This window comes from Sceloporus occidentalis, unplaced genomic scaffold, assembly GCF_023333645.1.
Source record: "Sceloporus occidentalis isolate IW3139 unplaced genomic scaffold, rSceOcc1.0.p SCAF_8, whole genome shotgun sequence".
NCBI lineage: Eukaryota > Metazoa > Chordata > Lepidosauria > Squamata > Phrynosomatidae > Sceloporus > Sceloporus occidentalis.
The window spans coordinates 30,477,300-30,499,956 of NW_028316988.1; the positions used below are offsets into that span (position 1 = coordinate 30,477,300).

At 39.7% G+C, this 22,657-nt stretch overlaps 1 long non-coding RNA gene across 3 annotated transcripts in view; it reads right to left on the reverse strand.

The window, feature by feature from the left end:
- The window catches only part of LOC149308502 (uncharacterized), a 63,843-nt gene that overhangs the window by 39,021 nt on the left and 2,165 nt on the right, over nucleotides 1-22,657 (reverse strand). For 2 of the 3 annotated variants that reach the window (XR_016282158.1, XR_016282160.1), the window contains exon 1: nucleotides 6,942-7,368. This is a non-coding gene — a long non-coding RNA (uncharacterized LOC149308502). Of the gene's footprint in view, nucleotides 1-6,941; nucleotides 7,369-20,467; nucleotides 20,523-22,657 lie in introns of those variants that run through there. The other variant, XR_016282159.1, reaches the window with a different exon arrangement.

Here is a 22,657-nt window from a genome sequence, read left to right on the forward strand (position 1 = left end):
CAGACTGAAATTTTGCCCTGAAACGGTTAAAATTCTGTATTTTCTTTAAAGCCAAACTGATAAAGCTGTAATAATTTATGTAAATCCACAAAAATGGCAACACATCTCTTCCCCCCCCCCCCCAGCCTTATTCAGGTTCCTGTTCATTATGGAACAGCAAAGAGTTTATGAAGGCCATTGAGCATTGGGCTATGACTCTGGAGACTGGGTTCGAATCCTGGCTCAACCATGGAAACCCACTGGGAGACCTTGGCAAGTCACACTCTCTCAGCCTCAGAGGATGGCAATGCCAAACCCCTTCTGAAGAAACTTTCCAAGAAAACCCCATGATAGGTCTCCCTTAGAGTCGCCATAAGTCCAAAGCAACAACAACCACTGAAATTTCACTTGGCCTGCACATTTTTACATACTTTAAGAACTCTCTTCCTAAGCTTGAGGACTATAAACTTCTTTTTACAAAAGCAAAAAAAAAGCAAAACAGTTTTTGGAACCCGAAAACTATGTTTTTTTCTCAATACAAAATCCAGCATCCAATAAGAGAATTGATATTTGCAGAGTGACAGGCTACGCAGGTCACTGCAGTTGCAAAATCTCGACATGTGCTTTGCTGGACCTTGAAATCACAGGATTCCTTTGATTCCTGGGATCCTACTGTGGGATGATTCCACCTGGTGGATGATGGGTGTGTTTATGTGCTTCCCTGTTCCTATATGCTCTCACATACCTTCCAAACTTCTCCGTTTGGCAGGGACCATCCTGATTGATCCTCTGCCTTCCCACTTTCCAAGCTGCTTTTAAAATGTCCCGGTTTCTCTCTTCCTCCCACTTTCCCCATTAGTCCTTGGCTTACTTCTATTGGTGCAAACTGAGTTCAAAGTGACAAAATGGGTCATTTTACTCACACTCATAATCACACTGCCAGTTCTGGGAGGTTTTCCGCATAAGCCTTGCTGAGGAGGCCTCATGGCTCAGTGGCAAGATCCCTGGGAGGCTCCAGGTTCAATTCCTAGCATCTCCAGTGAAAGTCCAGCTTAAGGAAAGTGCGTAGATCAGGTGAGGGATGAAGTTTTCTTTTGGGCTGCTGCCAGTTGGAAAAGAATGAGGTAGATGGAGGAAGGATACTTTCACAGAATCATAGGATCCTAGAGTTGGAAGGTACCCCCAAGGGCCATCCAATCCAACTTCATTTGGCCATCTGTTTAAAAAATCTCCAAGGAAGAAGATTCATTCCATCACACTCAAAGGGTGTGATTCCTGGATCCTATTATTCCTGTGATTCCTTTGATTCCTGGGAATCTAATCTGGGGTGAACCAAAGTATTCGGGGTACCATCGTTAATGTTTTATCGCACAAACACCTGGGGCAGTAGAGATAGTGAAATTCTGCTCTGGGGTTTAGTCCAAACTTGAAAGGCTTTGTGCAAAGGGCCCCTCTATGGGCTCCTTTAAAGTTTGGACTAAGAGCCTAGGGACTTTATCACACAGAGGCAAACTGGAGGCAAACTGGTTAAATCCCATGCAGAAACGGGATTTTAAAATCCACTTTTGCGGGTTGTTTTTCAGACGTCAATGAGAAATAACCAGACTTTAATCCGAACGCAAAGTCGACGAAACACACTCCTTTTTACTTTCGGGAAGTTCCCGAAAGTAAAAAGGAATGGGTTTTGTCGACTTTGCATTCGGATTAATGTCGCAATATTTCTCATCGATGCAAACGTCATCTGAAAAACTATCCGTTTTTGCAAGTTATTTCTAATTTCTGTTCGGGTTAACCCCGAAAGTCGTGTGAAAAACAACCACTTTTGTAGACTTTTCTTTACTTTAATTCAAGTTTCTGCATGGGATCCATTCTGTGGGATAAAATGCAAAGTGGACATTGCAGTCACTAACCTGGCAACTGGCCCTCCATACCCATGGATTCTTCATCTATGGATCCAACCTTCCATGGCTTGAAAATGTTTAAAAAATATATACAAATTTCAAAAAGCAAATCTTTATTTTGCCATATTACATAAGGGTCACCATTTTGCTACCTGTTGTACTTAATGAAACCTGAGCATCCATGGATTTTGGTATCCACAGGGATTTCTGGAACAACATTTTTTGGGGGGGAATTTCTATTTTTAAATATGTTTCCAGGCACTGGACGGGTGAATCTTTGGATATGTAGGGCCGATTGTATTAAGATGGGCATATAAGACTTTACCAAAAGGTGACTCTTCCCCCAAAAGAACAGGGTGGAACAAAATGGTGATTAGCAAAAATTAAGAAAGAAGAAAGAAAGCAAAAGGGGCTCTTATCCTTAAGAGGTGGGTCAGATCTGATTTTCTGAAGGCATTTCTTATGCTAGAAAAAGGCACCCAGTTCACATGTAGTACATCCCTATCTCCGCCATAAAAGCATGTTCTATTATGTTCCATTTTCTACCATTCAGGTGGAACAATTATCTTTGCCTTCCTCTGAGGCTGAGAGTATGTGATTTGTTCAAGGTCACCCAATAGGAATCCATGGCCAAGTAAGGATTTGGACTCTGTTTTCCCAGGGTCTTAGCCCAAGCCACAGTCAATCCGCTATACCTCCCAGATGTCTTCTTAAAAAAACTAGAAAGATTCATTTAATGGAAATGTTTCCAGTCTCCAGACCACTTCGTCTGATGCAGAATAACATTCCCAATTTGACCTAAAAGGTATACCATCCCAGCTCCTAGAAAAGCAAGGATTTCATTGCAGGTTGTTTTAATCTGAATTAAGAACAACAATGAAAATATTGTGAAGTCGAAGTCTTTTGGGGCCGGCATCCATAGTTTTTTGTGGGTTTTTTGGGCTGCGTGGTCATGTTCTAGAAGAGTTTCTTCCACAGATGCTGGCAAAACGTCAGGAAGAAACTCTTCTAGAACATGGCCATATAGCCCGAAAATCCCACAAAAAACAATGAAAATATCCACCCATTTGGTGCTGTTTGAGAAAGAAAAGTTTTTTAAAAAATCAATTTATAGGAGAAACCAAATCTGGCGCATGAGTTCACCCAGGACTTGGGAAAAATTAACATTTATAAGTCTGGCTTTGAATTCTTCTGTACTATTTTTGCATTCCTTTGCTTATTTGGCCTGCCTCTTCTTTTGGATGCCTAAACTATACATTTTAAAGGATCTTAAGTTACTTCGTTGTTGTGTGCCTTCAAGTCATGTCTGACTTATGACAATCCAAAGGCGAACCAATTATGGGGTTTTCTTGGCAAGCATAGTTCCGAGAAGATTTGCCATTGCCATCCTTTGAGGCTGAGAGAATGCGACTCACCCAATGGATTTCATAGCCAGGCCAGGATTTGAACCCTGGTCTCCAGAGTTATAGTCCAACACTGGAACCACTAGACCACGATAGCTCTCTTTAAGTTACTACAATGCTAGAAATTTGGAGATTGAAGGAAAATTTTATTGGAAGGGGCAGGGCTCTTATTTAAGGGGGCAATGCCCTCCTTTTGCCCCTCTGTCTATCCTCTTCTTGATGCAAAACTGGGGTTTTCTTCCAATTTTGGTTTATTTGTTTTTCAATTCTTGTTTTCCCCCCATTTTGGGGGGGGGGGGTTTCTCTTGCATTTTCTCCAAAAGTTTCTTTTTCGACTCCTACAATGGTAGGGAGGTACAACTGTGACAACTCAGTCAATCCATTTTTAACTGGGTATCTTTTTATACTTGCAATTTCTGTTTTCAATTTGCTGGTCTTTGATCATAATAAAGTTATCGATTGATCGATTGATCTGATCTGTACCAACGGAATCGTAGCAGCATATATGGGACAGGATTAAAATTCAAACCCTTTGCCAAATCTTTCTCCAACCTTCCCTGTTTCTTTATATTCAAAATGAGAAAACCATGATGGTTGTAAAACTTCTAACGAGGGACAAAGAAAAATGGACCGATTTTCCTGCATTTTGCTGATAGGTGGTAATGGAAAACTTTCCAAAATGCCCCCGTTGAAGAGCAGGCAGGTTTGTACATTCGGTTCTCTAGCTTTATGAAATCATATACACTCATACAGCTAGATAACCAAAGAGAAAAACCGACCCTGGAGTGTGGAGGCATTGCATCAATATCTATTTTATAAATCCATACATTCACACACACACTCTATATGTTTTTTGGATATCCCTGGGTTGGTCCTCTTCATCTCCAAAATCCAGAAGAGTACCTGTGCTGAAATATGCTGAATAAAGAATTCAGCTTCATTTTTGGGGGAAAGTGGGATACAAATAAATATGATACTAATAATAATTTCTCACAGCACAGGGTTCTGTTCCGGCACAGATCAACACCCAAAGGGCAAAACAAGCTTTTGCCTAACTTACGTGCCAGAGAGACCCATCCTCAAGAAACATTGGCTGGAATTCTCTACGTTACGTAACTTTACATGAGCTTAGCTACGTAGCAGAGGTGCTAAGAAAGCCTGTTAGTGAAGTGCTAAAATGCGATGATGATGCCCAACGAGGCACTGGCAGCCGCATCCCAAAGTGCATCAGAAAATGCCAAACGCACATTGGCACCCATTATGCATCGTCGCTCCCAAGGCGCATTGGGTACTTGGATGGCTTACGTAGTAAATGGCACGACCGTACCTCGCTGAACGTTGCGGACATTGCAGAACGGCTCATTTCTCTTTCCCGAAGATGTAAATCCACTTGCAAAGATGTAAATCCCCAATTGAGTTCTGGCTGTTGGAGGCACATGCACAAATGCACACAGCCTACAGGACTGCCATACTTTGCTGACCTTCCCTCTTCCCATTGGGAAAAACAACAACACCCAATGACAATAATATCAAGTGGTATATATAAACCTTGGTATCTGCTGGTGTTTGGTTCCAGGACCTCCTGTAGGTACCACAGTCCATGGATGCTCAAGTCCATTAAACACAATGGGTATTATTACTATTATTATTATTGTTATTATTATTACAGTGGGCTCTTGGTATTCACTGGGATTTGGTTCCACGACCCCCCCATAGGTACCAAAATTGTGGATGCTCAAGTCCCATTATATACAATGGCCTGGTAAAATGGTGTCCCTTATATAAAATGGCAAAATCAACATTTCTGTATGTGTGTGTGTGTATGAGTATGTGTGTTCACACACACACACACACACACACACACACACACTATTTTCAAGCGTAGATATAGAGTATAGAGATATAGAGATATACTGTATCTGATCATATCTCACTCTATCACCCATTTCTCCCTATGCCCGGATTGCCTTTACATCTTATCCTCTTGCAAAATGATAGAACGAATGATAGAAGGGGATAAAAAGTGTGTATTCATCTTAAAGGGGCTTTCCTCCCCCCTCCACATGCCCCATTTCTTTGCCATCTAACTATATCGTTTTTGTCGTCGTGAGCCATCAAGGGTTTCCTTGGCAAGATTAGTTCAGAGGCGGTTTGCCATTGCTTTCCTCTGAGGCTGAGAGAGTGTGACTTGACCAAGGTCAGCCAGTGGGTTTCATGGCCAAGTGGGGCACTGAATTCTCCAAACACTCCAAACACTATATAAGCCACACTGGCAGTCAACTGTATTATATTTTGTGATTATATTATATTATAGGGAACATTTTTGAAAAACCCTTGTGTGGAAATTTTTTTAGTAATTCCCAAATCGCTAAGAAGATTGTGATGTTGTGATCTGTGAGCCTCTCTTGCACTGTTCTTTCTGCATTATATCGATCATTAATTTTGCATCTTGCGTCCTGTCAGAACGGTTGCACAGCATTCGCTTTGCCAAGGGGAATCTTCTCCAAAGGGGTGTCAATCAGAGTATTGATCCAGGATATGGGCAATCGAGTGAGAAAAAACTCTGTGCTCTGACAATAGGGAATAATTCTTCTTTTTGGTGGGGGGAATTGAACTCTGGCTCTCTAGGAGCAAAACCACTCAAATTGAAAGCATCTTTATAACCTGGAGCACATGAACCCGAAAACACACCAAATGCAGCAGCATTCAAGTTCCACATGTCTTCCTTTAGGTACTGGTGCTAAAATGTAAGACAAGGATGGTTTTCCAGTGACTCTTTAGTTTAATGAACATAGACCTTCTTGGCTTCTCAAAAAGACATTGCATGCAGAGTAAATTAATCCAAAATCCAATGATCCAAGTAGCTCTCTATAGACACAAACATGGATTTTGCAAAGGGAAAGCTTTCATGATCAGATCTCTTTGCAAACAGTCTCAGGGTGCCACCAGCATCCTCCTATTTTAATCTGCAAAAAGTTGGAGACTTTGCAGACATCCTCCTTCCCTCGCTATGTATCCAAACAGCAAAGTCACCATTTGAAACAAAAAAAGGCAAACCACTTTTTAAGAATAACTAGATAAGCAAAAACGGTTTCCCGTTCACACGTTTGCTTCCAAAGAAATGAACCTTTCCAAGTGAACACACACAACAACTCTCTGGGTCTGACATGAAGTTGTTGAAGAAGTGACACTGAACGACAGATAGATTAAATAAGTAATGAATGGGATGTTATTCAAAGGTTTTTCTTTTGCCAACAGGACAAGAAAATTTAGCCAAGGTAGGGGAGACTCACTATTTTATACTGGACATAGGTAGCGGAGATTCGCCTTTTTTATATGTAGTATATATTTTACACATTTCCATCCCAGCTTTCCCAAGTGCGTCTTAAGACAGCCAATGAAACAAGATGATATTGTTATTTAACAATTTTCAGATTTTAAAAAAACTTATATTCTTCGGCGATGGATCCTCGTTCCCATTGGCTTTACTCTTTCTTTAATTTGGGGTCGCCATGCCGGCCGTCTGCCGTGAAAAATGGAAATGCTACATGCGAATTTGGGGGTGCCAATTCTTCAATTATTTCCAGTTTTGCAACGCCCCACTTCGAAACCTTGCAATGAGAACAGAATTGATTTTTTACAAAAGTCCTCTACTTACTCGCTTGGGAATTCCTCCTCTGGATTTTCTCTCTCCAGGGAGAAGGCGACTTGAAGCAAAAAGTCCTCACCATCTTTGTCGTCAGGATTAGGATGATGGAAGCTGCTGCTATGGAAAACTGGACTTTTCTCTCTTCCCGAGCAAAGACGAACAAAAGCAAGGGACTGAAAAGGAAAGGGGGAGAAAAGGAAAAAAAATTGTGGACTCTGCGTCCCCAAATCCTTTCAGTGCGCAGTCTACGCTCAGGGCTCCGACAGCCAGAGAGCCTGCCTGATTTCTCTCTAAACTTGATTGATTCAATGAAGCTCCATTGGGGTGGGATGGAGAGAGAAGGGGGGGAAGAAGAAGAATCCAAGAAGAGCCCCAGCATTGGGACAAAAAGAGGGTGGGATGGGAAAAAGGAGGGACAATGCCAGACTAGGGGGAGACAACGACGGCCTTTCTATGCGGGACAGCCAGACAGGGTCAGAGGTCGCTCACCAAAGCCACAATGATGTCAGGGCTGTTTGGGGATGCCTATTGAGACACGGGTGAACAAGTTTCCATGGAACTGGCTCCCAAGTTAGAGGTCTGGGTTAAGCCAGCCCCCCTCGGGACCCCTACAATGACCCCCCAAGCCCATCGTCCTTGTCGTCCGTTGCGCCTTTTGCATCCAACTTGGTGTCTATAAAAAGAGTCCTCCGACTTACATTTGGATGCAGCAGATTGCTTGGAGCTGCACCGAGGGATGGGCATTTGTTGCAGTGGTGGGCCTTCCAGTCCTTTCCAACTTATGGGGTTTTCGTGTAAGATTTGTGCGGAGAAGGTTTGCCACGGCCATCCTCTGAGGCTGAGAGAGTGTGACTCTCCCAAGCGGGTCTTGCGGCCCAAGTGGGAATCCAACCCTGGTCTCCAGAGTCGTAGCCCAACACTCAAACCATACAAACCGCAAAATCTTTAGTTTAGGGGTCTTTGGAGAGTTTACTTTTGAGGAGTGCAACTCCCAGAACCCATACCCTCCAACTTTTGTCAGAGGAAACATGTATGGAACAATGTGTCCAAGATGGCAAAAGATATGAATGAGGGTGAAGAGCTGAGTTAGGAGAGGCCCTGCTTGTAACCTGGCAGAAAGGAGTCCTCCTTTTGTTAAAGCTGGCTCTTTCTTTTTCTCTGACATAAATCTCCACAATTGCCAATACTGCAGTATTTCTCACCTGGGCTATGGGACTCTGCAGACAAGATGCATAAGGCCAGTACCAGTTTCCTGAGAATTAATGTTCACCGTGGGCATTTAAAGTTGCAACAAGACACAGACGCACATCTTCATGGAAACAATCATTAATGGTTGTGCACCGTGGGCATTTAATGTTGCAACAAGAGACACGCTCCTTCGTGGGAATGATAGTTTTGCATTTAAATTTTGTTTAAGATTCTGCACCCCCTCCTCTACTTGCATTTGAAATACAGTTTCCAGCAAAAGAAGTAAGCTGAGGAAAAAGGGGGGAAGTGGGAGGAGGAGAAAGAAACCGGGACATTTGAAGAGCAGCTGAAAAAGTGGGACGGCGGAGGACTAATCAGAATATTGGGACTGCTGGAGGGTATGAGAATCTTAAACACAACTTGAAATGCAAAAGTCTGAACACAAAAACTATCATTCCCATGAAGGAGTGTGTCTCTTGTTGCAACATTAAATGCACACAGTGCACGATCATTAATGCTCAGCAAACTGGTAGTACTAGTGGTTAAGGCAAATAGGGTTGTTGTTGTTGTTGTTGTTGTTGTTGTGTGCCTTCCGACTTATGGCAACACTAAGGCGAACCTATCACAGGGTTTTCTTGGCCATATTTGTTCAGAGGAGGTTTGCCATTGCCATCTTCTGAGGCTGAGAGAGCGTGACTTGCCCAAAGTGGGTTTCAAGGCTGAGTGAACTAGAGAGTCCAATATATATATATGTGTGTGTGTGTGTGTGTGTATGTGTGTGTGTGTATATATATATATATATATATATATATATTCAAAATCTTTCCCAAAATGAACAAGCTAATAATAAAGTCGTTCTAAGAACATATGTACATTCCTGGCTGAGAAGTCATCTAGTTCTGTGTTTGATGTTAAAATGTATAATAATTAATAATTAAAATAATTTGTGAAGCCAGGCAGGGAATGGGAAATGTCTCAAGCGTCTGTGATCTGAGATGAGCTGCTCTTGACTATGGAGGCTCCCTTGCTAGTGCCATGGCCACAACAATATTGGGCTGGATGGGTCTGAAGGATAACATAACCCAGCATTCTGTTTCCAACAGGAAGGCCAACAGAAAGCAAATCTCTCCTGTGTAATTGCAAAGGTAGACTACCCCTGCTTCTTGGAAATCTGGACGCATGCCCTGTTTGACATTCCCTTTGGACTCACAACTCTTCTAGCCCTCTTTGCCCACCCAAAAAAGGCCGTAACCTTGGCGTGTGTGCATGCATTCGGTCTAGGGGCCGAGTTTCTGCTCCAGACACTTTCCAGGGTCTGCCCAGACTGGAAAAAACAGAAACAAATAATTGGACATGGTTGGACATTCCCTTCTGAATTAGGAAACTTGGGCAATTTGGATGTTTAACAGTCCACCTTCAACTTACTTAAAAGGTGAATTTCTTCACCTGGCAGCTTCTAGAGAGGCAATTTAGGCTTTCTTGGCTAGAAAAATGGGGGTCAGGGCCCAGAAAAACAGCCATACAGCTCCCTGCCTTGCCCATCGCTGGTGCCATTTGATGCCCGCTTGAGTGGGGCAAATCTTTACTGAACAGAACAGAAACTATATCTACTTAAACATGTCTAAAATTGTCACACTCTCTCAGCCTCAGGGGAAGGCAAGACAAAGCCCCTCTGTGAAGCAGCGTGCCAAGAAAAGCCTGTGATAAGGTTGTCAGAAATCGCTTGATGCACACAAGAACAACAACAATTATATCCCTTGACTTGGAAACTGGGATTCTATTAATGAAGGCTGACATTTTCTTTTTATTTTGGAGAGCCAATTTGGCGTAGCAGTTTGAGCGTTGGATTATGACTCTGGAGACCAGGGTTCGAATCCCAGCTTGGCCATGAAACCCATTGGGGGACCTTGGGCAAAGTCACACATTCTCAGCCTCAGGGTAAGGTAAGGGCAAACCTCCTCTGAGCAAATCTTGCCAAGAAAATCCTGTCTTAGAGTCACCATCAATCAGAAAGGAATTGAAGTCACAAGACGACAACAAACATTTTATTTGCCTTCTTTGCTGCAGTGTCACACTGCTGGCTCATGTTCATATGGACCCAGACTCACAGCTGACTGGGAAAAAGTAGTTGTTGGATTAATTCTGTTTGGTCAATAGATCAGGTTGCAGGGTTGTGCGGTAAAGGCTGCGTCAGTCCCTTTGCTTGCATCCAGGCCTTATTCTAGGTTGCACTTTGCTGTTCTTCGCAACAGTTTCCCACTGCTCTATATAGATTGTCAGGTGTTTGGGGCAGGGAACTCCTTTCCTTGGACGTCAGACAAGGGAAATTGGAAGTATAATCCAATGGCAATCTGAACACAATCATGGGGTTTCATGTTGTTGCATGATATACTATGACACGCAATTTCGGGCAATGGGAGTCCGAACACAATCATGGGGTTTCATGTTATTGCGTGATAGACTACGACACGCAATTTCTGGCAATGGGAAGTCAGTCCGAACGCAATCATGGGGTTTCACATTATTGTATGAGAGGTGATCACACGCAATTTTGGGCAATGGCAAGCTATTTTGAGGCAATGGGAAGTCAGTTTGAACGCAATTCGAATTCACGTAAATTCGCTGAACTAGTGAATTCATGTGAATGCGTTCTGGCCCCACTTTCTTTTCATTCGAAATTAAGAGAAATTCCTCCCGTGTGATAAACTCCCTTGTAGCGTTTGCAACTAGAGGTGGCTACCTTGAACATCATCTACTAATAAGATAATGATGAAGGCCCCTAATTCAAATGCCGGTCTGGAGCTGAGCAGGTTGGGAGACTGGTCTCGGTCTCGGAGATCCCCCGGGAATTGCAGTGTTAACAGCCTCAAATCCCTCAGACAAACGCAGTGCTATAAATGCAATAAAGAATAAATCATGAGCAGACTTTGTCTGGGCTTCTCCGCACATCATGCGCGCGGGGAGGGAAAAATGTATGCAAAGTTTGTTGTTTGACAGACGGTCTCTCTCTCTCTTGAGCGTCTGGTCTGTCTTCAGCATCTCAAAAACAGGAGGGATATTCTGGTTTACATGTCATTTCAGTGGAAGGGGGTAATATGAATGGAGGAACATGGAAAAAGAAGGGAGGGAAAAGAGAGAATGAGAAAGAGGTAGAAGAAAAGAGAAAGGCAGATTGGAAAAAGGAAAGACTCCCAGAAAGGAAGGGGAAAATTTGTGAAAGAAAGTGCAAGAGAAGGAAGGAAGGAGTTATAAAAAAAAGAAGAAGAAAACGTGTGAGAGAAAGAAATTATGGCAAGAAGAAAGGAGGGAAGGAAAGAAAGAAAAGAGAGGGAAGGGAAGAAAAGGAAAGGAATGGGAAAGAAATTGAAAGAAAAGAAAGGAAGAGACTAGAAGAGAGACTGAAAAATAAAAACATGAAAAAAAGAAGAAAAGAAAAACTGTAAAAGAAAGAGGGAAAGGGATTATCAATTAAGGAAGGAAAGAATTTCAAAAGAAAGAAGGAAATTGATAGAGACAATTTTGAAGGGAAGAAGGAAAGAAAGAGAAAGACTAGGACACCGAGACAAAAAAATAAAACAGATTATGAAAGGGAAGAAAGGGAGGAAGGAAGGTATTTCAAGAGAAAGAAGGAGTGAGATGGAGAGAATTGTGAAAGGGAGAAAGAAAGAAAGAAAGAAAGAAAGAGAAAGAGACTAGAATATACAAACAAGAAAAATTAGAAAACTGAAAGTAAAAAAGAAAAGAAAAATTGTAAAAGAAAGGGAGGAAGAGATGATGAATTATTAAGGAAGGAAGGAATTTCAAAAGAAAGGAGAGTGATAGTGAAAATTGTGGAAAAAAGATAGAGAAGGAGATAGGATAGAAAAATAGAAAGAGATCCTGAAATGGAAAGCAGGCAGGCATTTCAAAGGAAAGAAGTAGAGAGATGGAGAGAACTGTGAAAGAAGAAAGAAAGAGAGACTAGAAAAAAAGAGGAATAAAAACAAAAATAAATCACGACCAAGGAAAGAAAAGAAAATTTGTACAAGGAAGGTGGGAAAGAGAAAGTTGAGAAAGGAAGGAAATTTCAGAAAAAAGGAGAGTGATGGAAATAATTGTGAAAGAAAGAAAGAAAGAAAGAAAGAAAGAAAGGGAGATAGGATGGAAAAATGGAAACAGAGACATTTCAAAACAAAAAGAGCCAAGGCTACAAAATACATTTTAAGTCCATGCAATGCGTCCCCCCCTTTGCCTGCAAAGCACAGCGTAGGTGCGTGCAATGCCTTCTAAGGCTACAAAATACAGTTTAAGTCCATGCAATGCTTTCCTTTGCTTCCAAAGCCCAATGTAGGGATATACAATGTCTTCCCTGCACACAAAACACAACTGAAGTCTGTGCAATGCTTTGGCTGCCTGGAAAAACACCGCTTAAGTCCATGCACTGCCTCCCCTGTCTACAAAGCATAGCGTAGGTACGTGATCCAAAATGTCCCGCCTTCAAAGCTCAGCTCAGTTAAATGCATGGTTTTCAAAGTTTAAATTCCCAGTTCCCTATCTAACCTGCAAACCTGTGCTGCTCTTAACTACAGTCCATAAACTGTGAACATTCAGAGCTTTCTTTGGATCAGTGGACAGCCAGGTGCCTTTCTTTGGGACCATGCTCTGGACCCGGTGTCTCTGTGCAAGCATGCATGCATGTGTTTGCATGCACATTTACTGCCTTTATGTTCACAGACTATGGTCTCTAGGCTTCCAAAGATGGAGAGACGACCATCCTCTGGGGCAGTCTGTTCCACTGCTAAAGGCACTTACAGTCAAGAAGGTTTTCCTAATGTTGAGGTGGTATCTCTTTCCTTGTAATTTGAATCTATTGGTTTCTGTCTGGGAGTTTATCACATGAAGGAGATCGGGTGTTTATCCTGTGAATATCCCGGAAAAATTGCATATATATGCGAAATGATTTCACACAGCGTCACACAAAACCTGCCATTAAAGTGGTCACAAAGGAGCATTAACACGCATCTTTTTACTTTCAGGATTTCAGCGACAAGCCCAATATCACTTTATTTGCACAACTGCGTGTGATAATCATTTGCGCAATGACTCACCATTTTCACTTTATTTGTGGGATGCTTTAAATGCTCTTTAATCTCTCTTTAATGCTGAAATTACCCCCAATGTGATAAACTCCCTAATCTCTGGAGCAGCAGGAAAAAAGCTCCCTCCATCTTCTACCCAACATCCTTTCAGATGTTTAAATATGGCAATATGATGTCACCTCTCAGTCCTTTCTTCTCCAAGCTAAACATCCCCGTTGTTTCTCATAAGCCTTGACTTCCAGACTTTAGATAAACTTAGGTCCCAAACACACTGCAGCAATAATCCAGTTTGATAGTGCTTTAACCACCCTGGCTCAGTGCTAGAAAAATCCTGGGATTTGTAGTTTGTCACCAGAGCTCTCTGGCAGAGAAGGCTAAATGTCTCACAAAACTACAGTCCCCAGAATTCCCTAGCACTGAGTCAGGGCAGTTAAAGCACTCTCAAACAGGATTATTTCTGCAGTCTGTTTGGGGCCCTTGTCACACATTGTTGCATGCCTTCAAGTCAGTTCCAACTTGGGCGACTCCAAACCTATAATGGGTTGTGTTTGCAAGATTTGTTCAGAGGAGGTTTGCCATTGCCTTCTCCAGAGGCTGAGAGAGTGTGACTTGCCCAAGGACACCCAGTGGGTTTCACAGCTGAGCTGGGAATCGAACCCAGGTCTCCAGAGTCCTAGTCCAAACCTAGTCCGGTCCGAGCAAAGCAGAACAGAGTTGCACTAAACTTCCCTCCATCTGGACACTATTTAGTTAGAGCAGTTGGATTCCCACTTTAACTATCTTGACTCCTCCTGTGATTCAAAGTTTGGAGAGGGACTTAGACTTCTTTGCTAGAATGCTTTTCCCCCTTCAGAGAATTCTAAGTATTCTCCCAAACTATAAATCTCAAAGTTCCTTAAGATGAAACCATAACCAAGTTGGAGAACCATGTTGTATATTGGGCCCTTGGTATCCGCTGGGGTTTGGTTCCAGATGGATACTAAAATCCATGGATGCTCAAGTCCCAGTAAATATATACAATGGGGCATTATTATTATTATTATTATTATTATTATTATTATTTCAGTGGGCCCTTAGTATCTGCTGGGGTTTGGTTCCAGGACTCCCGTGGGTACCAAAATCTGTGGATGCTCAAGTCGCATTAAATATAATGGCATAATAAAATGGTGTCTCTTATGCAAAATAGCAAAATCAAGGTTGGCTTTTTGGAATGTATATTTTTTGAATACTTTTAAGCCGTGGATGGTTGAATATGTGGAAAGAACCCATGTCTAGGGAAGGCCAACTGTAACTGTATGGATGCATCTCTCTCTGAACTCAGTCCGAAGTCGCTGAGCCAAATGAAACAAAATTTTGCACAAAATTGCAGTGTGATGTCCATAGTAGGAAGACCTGCTGAATGCAATGGGGATGACCATCGAAGAGATGGGTATAGGATTGCAGGGTTGCTGAGATCAGAAATATATAGATGTTGGGAAATATATAAACCACCATTTGGAAAGATCTAACACACGATTGAAAATATATGTTCCCCTTGTTGTTGTTGTGTACCTTCAAGTCATTTCCGACTTAGAGCAACCCTAAGGCGACCCTCTCATGGGTTTTCTTGGCAAGGTTTGTTCAGAGGAGGCCTGCCACTGTTTTCCACTGAGGCTGAGAGAGCATGACTTACCCAAGATCACCCAGTGGGTTTCCATGGCCAAGCCAGGGTTCGAACCCAGCTCTCCAGTCACAGCCCAATGCTCAAACCACTACGATACATCATGCTGCCAACAACATTCTCCGAAGATGCCAGCCACAGATGCTGGTGAAACGTCAGGCATAAACTCTTCTAGAACATGGCCACATCGCCCAAAAAACCCACCAGAAACTATACTTTCAAGTTTGTTGCTGTCGTGTGCCTTCAAGTTGTTTCTAAGTTATGGTGATCCGACAATCCCATAACAGGGTTTTCTTCTCAAGGTTTGTCCAAAGGAGGTTTGCCATGGCCATCCTCTGTAGCCGAGAGAGTGCCACTTGGCCACATTCAAAGAATGGGTTTCCATGCCCAAGCAGGGATTAAAACCTTGGCTTTCCAGAGTCCTAGTCCAATATCCGCGCCAATGTGCCATGCTGGCTCAACAATGATTCAGATTTCCTGAAAGACTTTGCCTTCCCCTGAGATGGAAAAAGTATGGCTTCCTGGGTTTCCATGGCAGAATGGGGATTTGAACCCACATCCCTTGCCCAAGACTCAAACCATGACTGGCTCAGCCTCATGTCCTCCTGGCACTGCAGAAATAATCCACTTTGACATCAGTTTAACTGCCATGCCTCAATGCTTCTAGGATTTGTAGTTCGTTCTGGTACAAAGCTCTGATGCCACAACGAACTACACTACACTGAACTCCATAGCATTGAACGATGGGAGTCAAAAGTGGTGTCAAACTTCTGGTGGAATAATAAAAGAACTAAAATTTCTACACCGGAGCAAGCAAAAGCCTTCTTGAGGAAAACGACAGAGATAAATAAAGGACAGAATAAAGGAGTAGTACGACAATCAGTAAAGAATAAAGGAGGAAAGAAAGATCAAGAAGGAGAAGAACTCGGAAAACTTATTGTGACTCTGGCTGACAACGAGGAAGAAGAAAATCCTGGAGAAGAGGAAGACCTAAACTGTTTGCCCGTAAATTCCTCTGATATAGATTTGGATCCCCAAGAATTATTGTTAGAAGAAGAGAGAATTAGAAGAGAAGAACAGGAGAAGGAAGACGAATCTTTGGATGCACAGACTTGACATAGTATTAGTAACCGAAATAAAACCCTTTTTATCATTTCAGTCACCCCCCCCCTTATTCCCTGAGTTTTAAATGCTGACTTAATAAACAATTGAAAAGATTTAAAAACAAAATAAAAAATTGTCCATTTTATTTGTTTGAAAGATACAATCTGATAATGGCAGAATACTTAAAGTGGTTGTCTTGGAATGTACAGGGTCTAAACACACCACAGAAGAGGAAAAAAATATATTATTACCTCCAAAAACTTAAACTAGATGTGATATGTTTACAAGAAACCAGAATTAAACAGAAAGATAAGAAATATTTAAGGTGTCTAAAATTAGGTCAGGAATTTGTATCAGCCTCTAAAAAGAAAAAAAAAAGGAGTGGTGATATATGTGAAATCTAATGTGGAAACTAAGGAGATCTACAATGATCCAGAAGGACATTTTATAATGGTAGAAGTAAAGTGTAGAAACCAAAAAATTTTGACAGTAGGAGTCTATGGCCCATTAGAGAATAAAAGCAAATTTTATAAAAAATTAAAGGAAAAGATATTAGAAGCAGAATTTGACTCCATAATTATGTTAGGAGATTGGAATGGGGTCATAGACCCCAAATTAGATAGATTTTCAGAAAAAATGGTTAAAAAACAACAAGGGAAACTCCCAAAAGAATTTTTTAATATGATGGAAGTATTGGTTATAGAAGACACATGGAGAAGTAAAAATGGATTAAATAAAGACTTTACTTTTTTTTCTAACCCCCATAAAACCTGGACACGCATTGATATGATATTAATTTCTACTCATCTACTCTCAAGGGTTCAGAAGGTTTCGATTCTACCAAGAATTTTGTCAGATCATAACCCTGTCCAAATGGATTTGAGATTAGGGAATAGAGAGTATAATTGGAGAGTAAATAATACACTACTGAAAGATGAAGAATTGGTAAAGCAACTAAAATGGAATATCCAAACATTTTTTAAAGAAAATTTGGATAAAGGTACAAATTTACAAACAGTGTGGGACGCACAAAAAGCGGTTATTAGGGGATGGTTGATTAAGAAAGAATCAGAAATTAGAAAAAGCAGGAATGAAAGAATTAACAAATTAAATGAGGAGCTGAAACAAAAAGAATATAAGTTAAAACAAAAACCAGATAATCAGGAAATTCTACAAGAAGTAAAATTTATACAAAACCAAATTTCAATTTGTTTAGTGGAACAGATGGAAAGGAAATTAAGATTTACTAAACAAAAGTTTTTTGAGTCAGCAAACAAATCAGGCAAATTCCTGGCATATCAAATTAAAAAAGAAAAAGCAAAACGAAGTATAACACTGTTGAAGGATAAAGGAAGAATCCTGTCAAACCAAAATCAAATTAAAAAATGTTTTGTCAATTTTTATAAAGAATTATTTAAGAAGCCACTAATTGAAGAAGTAAAAATAAGTAATTACTTGAAATCAATAGATCTCCAAAAAATAACAGAAGAACATAGAAATTTATTAAATGAAACAATAACGGTATCAGAGTTAACGAGAGCTATACAAAAATCCAAACCGAGTAAAACTCCGGGACCGGACGGATTTACAAATGAGTACTATAAAGTATGTGAAGAGAGTCTAAAAGAACCCTTGGTGCAGCTGATGAATGAAGTGATGGAAGGAAATATACCCCAGACATGGTCCCAATCTGCTACAATTTTAATACCAAAAGAAGGTAAAGATTCGGCATACCCAAAAAATTATAGACCTATTGCTTTGCTAAATTCGGACTATAAATTATTTGCGGCTATTTTGGCAGAAAGATTCAAAAAAGTACTAAGTAATTGGATACATATAGATCAAAGCGGCTTTCTCCCGGGAAGAATGATAAAAGATAACATTAGAGTGTTGTTAAATTTGATAGAAATTCATGGGAAAAAAATTGATAAAAAATTGGCGCTATACTTTATTGATGCGGAGAAAGCCTTTGACAACATTAATTGGGAATTCATGTTTGGGGTTTTAAGAAAGATGGAGATCGGAAAGAAAATACAAAAGGCAATAGAAACAATCTACGATAAGCAAGAAACATATTTTGTAGTAAATGGAGAGAAGACCACACCATGTAAAATTTATAGAGGGGTAAGGCAGGGCTGTCCCCTGTCACCCCTATTATTTATAATGACACTGGAAATTTTACTTAATCAAATAAGGCAGGAACAAATAATAGAAGGATATAAGCAGGGAGGAGAAGAATACAAATTAAGAGCTTACGCTGATGACTTGGTCTTAACAATTACAAATCCCCTAGAGAGCATAGATAAACTGCTAAAATTATTTAAAAAATTTGGGAAAGTGGCGGGATACAAAATTAATGCCGAAAAAACAAATATTTTAACAATGAATATGGACAAGGAGGAAAGTAAGAAATTGCAAGAAAAGTCTGGTTTTCAATTGGCTAAAAAAATCAAATATTTAGGGGTGATATTAACAACAAAAAATATAGAACTATTCTATAATAATTTCGAGAAAAGTTGGAAAGATATTAAAAGAGACCTAGAAAAATGGTCTAAATTAAATATATCTTGGATGGGGAAAATGGCAATCATTAAGATGACAATACTACCAAAATTTCTCTTTCTTTTTCAGAATCTCCCAATAATTAATAACGATTTACCGTTTAAAAGATGGGAAAAGGAAATTTCTAAATTTATTTGGAATAACAAAAAAGCAAGAATTAAATTGAAAATTTTACAAGATTCCATTGAAAGAGGAGGCTTAGCAGTACCAAATTTAAAATGGTATTACCATGCATGCGTATTAGATTGGGTAATCGATTGGATTAAACTGCAAAAGAAAAGAACAATAAATTTAGAAAAATGCGATCTGAAATACGGGATACATGGATACATGTTCTATGGGAAAATAAAAGTGGACGGTAATTTTAACAACCATTTGATAAGGAAAAATTTACTAAGGATTTGGAATAAATATGGACAAAAATGGTGCACGCAAATACCGCTATATGCCTCTCCAAACGAAGCTTTATATAAAAGGGAGGTTCTGAAAAAGAACCATTGGGTAACATACAAAGATTTAACTAGACTACAAGAAGGGAAAAGAACCTTGTAAACACAGAATGAATTGAACAAGGAAGGCTTTTCTTGCAATTGGTTCGCATATAGACAGATAAGGGAAAGATTCCGGACAGATAATAAAGAAAAAGGGATAGGACCGGTAGATGGAGAATTAGAAAAGATACTGAAGGATCCGAGAAAACAAATTTCAAAATTATACAGTCTAATTAGGAAGTCCGAATTAGAACAAGAAATAGTCAAGGAATATATGATTAAATGGGCAAAGGATTTGGAAGAACAAATACAATTAGACCAGTGGGAGAAATTATGGCAAAAGAGAATCAAGTATACACCAAGCGTTATGATAAAGGAAAATATATATAAAGTGATGTATAGATGGTATTTAACCCCTTATAAGATGGCGAAAATGTTTAAGAATAGAGGTAATAAATGTTGGAAATGTAAAAGAAAAGTGGGGACGTACCTACATTGTTGGTGGCACTGTAAAAAATCGGAGACATATTGGAAAGAAATACATAAAGAAATAAGGAAGATAACTGATATTAGAGAGAAAGCCAGACCCAGATTGTATCTTTTAAACATGACGGACAACCTAAATTTGAATAAAAATCAAGATAAACTAATCTTTTTTTTAGTAACAGCAGCAAGAATAATTTTTGCAAAATATTGGAAGGGAGAAAAGATGCCGAAGTTGGATGAATGGAGATTTAAAGTTATGGAATTCTGTGAAATGGAAAAGTTGACGACAATAGTAGGCAATAATACCCTGAATAGCTTCTATGAAATATGGAATCCTTGGAAGGAATATATACAGAAACAAAATCAGAACACAATGAAGCTTTGTTTTGAGATATAATAACAAATAGTGGTAATAACATGAGGTAAGACCAGTAGAGGTCGATAGGAGTATAGATGAAGAAATGTAGATACCCATTACACCGATATCCGGGTGGAATTGATTTGATGAAGAATAGGAAGAATCATAAGAAAGAGTTAGTAGGCTAAGTATTAAGAATAATTGAGGTTTTGGTAGTTCTGCTAGGAAGTATCAAATAAAGTAAGAACAAACAAAAAATTTCTACACGAGGTAATCATAGAGCAAATAAGAAGATACGATATAGGAACCTTTATTTCAGATGATATTCTGTAATTTTGTTGTATTTTTCTTTTAGTATATTTTGTATATATAAAATTCAATATAAAAAAAAAAAGTGGTGTCAAACTGGTTTATTTCAGCAACACTGGTGCCACAACACACTCCAAATCCCTCATATGAATCTATGGCAGTTAAAGTGGCATCAATCTGGATTATTTCTGCAGTGCAGATGCAGCCCATGCCAGGCTACTATAGAATAAGAGCTACAAAAGGCGACATTTCGGTTTTTAAAAGGAGAGATATATTTTTGTTTAGTATGTAACTCTTACCTGTTCTGGGAAATTTCTTGCAATCTTTGGCATTTTTGGACCCATCTCTGCTTGCCTGCCAGAAGAAGCAAAAAGAGCCAAGATTAATTAAAATGTGACAAATAAATTATTTGCATAAAATTGGCATGATGGAGATAGAATTAATTCCTGCAAAATCTAAAATAAAAACCACACAATGCAAAGGCAATTGGGACAGAGATGAGAAAAAACATCAAGAAAATAAACTTATTTATAGTGGGCTGAAAAAATTAAGATGATGGAAATGCGGAATTCATTTCATTAATGGATTCATTTAGTATTTAACCCTAATTCCACTGGCAATGTTACCCTGTTTTAATGATATAGATAGATACGTAGTTAGTAAGTTTTAAAAGAAGAGAGACAGGTGTGTATAACATAATAGGATATATGCATCTTGCACACACATGTGGACACACAAAGCTACACATATGAGAAATAATACTAATATTAATTAATATTAATAATAATGATAATAGGATTCTGCTAAGAAACGTTTCCGTTTAATATTGGAGGTGAGGACGATTTTACATACAGAACCAAAGAACAAGAAAAAATATCATTCTAACTACAAAAAAAACTTTGTCCACTTTGTTTTAGGAGTAATTTAAAGATATTAATTTGAGGTCAAGCAGAGGGCAGTGAGAAGAACATTGTATTTATTTCTTTATTTCATTTCATAAGGAATCCTAAGAATCATAAGCAATAGTTCAGAACGTAACCGGTTCATAGGATAAAGTATTCCTCCTATGACTCTTTTTAGTGCTCCAAAAAAGCAGAATTTAGCATTTAATTATTTTGAAGGACTACTTTGTTTTAGAATGCAAAAAACAAGGGAAAATGCCCTAATTTTAGGGGGAAGAAATAACCTAAACTTTGGAATTTCTCAGTGAAACTTTGGATCAAGATAGACTTGCTCCAAGTGGTGATGTTTTCCAAAGTTTTCAAGTATGTAGTTTGGTATGAAAACATCCCAAGAGAGACATACATGAGCTGTCTTGCAATTGATCACAAATTGCAATGTAATAATAATAATAATAATAATAATAATAATACTATTTACATCCCGGTCCTCCGAACGATTGAAGCAGCTTACATTAAAATAAACCAATAAAATACAATATCAATACAATATCATAACATTATAACGCTATCCCTCCCTAGCCTTCCCATCAGTAATAATAAAATACAATTAAATTATCAATTATTAAAACAACCCTAATAATTAAATAGTTAACAATTATTAACAATAACCAGATAAGTGTAAATGTCAATGAGTTCAAGGGGACTTGCTCTTGAATAGACCTGGGGAGAATGGCACTGCAAAGTAACAGAATGCAAAAGCCATTTTTGGAAAAAGCTCACTCGCATTGCATCCGCACCGCAGAAATAATCCAGATTGACAACACTTTAAATGCCATGGCTGAATGCTATGGAATCCTGGGAACTGTAGTTTGTTGTGGCCCCAGAGCTCTCTGACAGTGAAGGCTGAATGTCTCATGAAACTACAGATCCCAAAATCTGACTGCATTGAGCCATAGTAGTGAAAGTGGTGCCAAACTGGATTATTTCTGCAGTGCAGATGCAGCCTGGCTGTACTTTTTCTTAACAGTGGCTAGCCTAGGTTTCCCATATGGTCACACCCCAATGTTAGGCACCTCTACTTAGAAGTAGGTTGCCTGGGAATTACTCAGGTGCCACAACAAACTACAACTCCCCGGATTCCAAAGCATTGAGCCTTACCGGTAAAGTGGTGTCAAACTGGATTATCCCTGCAGTGCGGATGCACTCCCAATTTCATCTTTTGGGGAGAGAGAGAGAGAGAGAGAGAGAGAGAGAGAGAGAGAGCAAATCAGGGTTGGTTTTGAAAGTGCGGTTTAGTGCGCAACTTTTGTGCAGATTAAAGTGGTGTCAAACTGGATTATTCCTGCAATGCGAATGCATTCCCAATGTCTCCTCTTGAAGAGAGCAAGAGAGAGCAAATCAGGGTTGGTTTTGGAAGTTGTGCTGATTAGTGCACCGCTTTTGTGCGGATCCCAAACTTTCCATCCTTCACCAAGGCCTTCTTTTGCGGCCTAGAAACTTTTGTGTCTGTGTGTGTGTGTGTGTTTTGGGGATGAATTATTCTCCTGCCTCTGGAAATATTTGGGTTTCCCCACCAGCAGCGACACA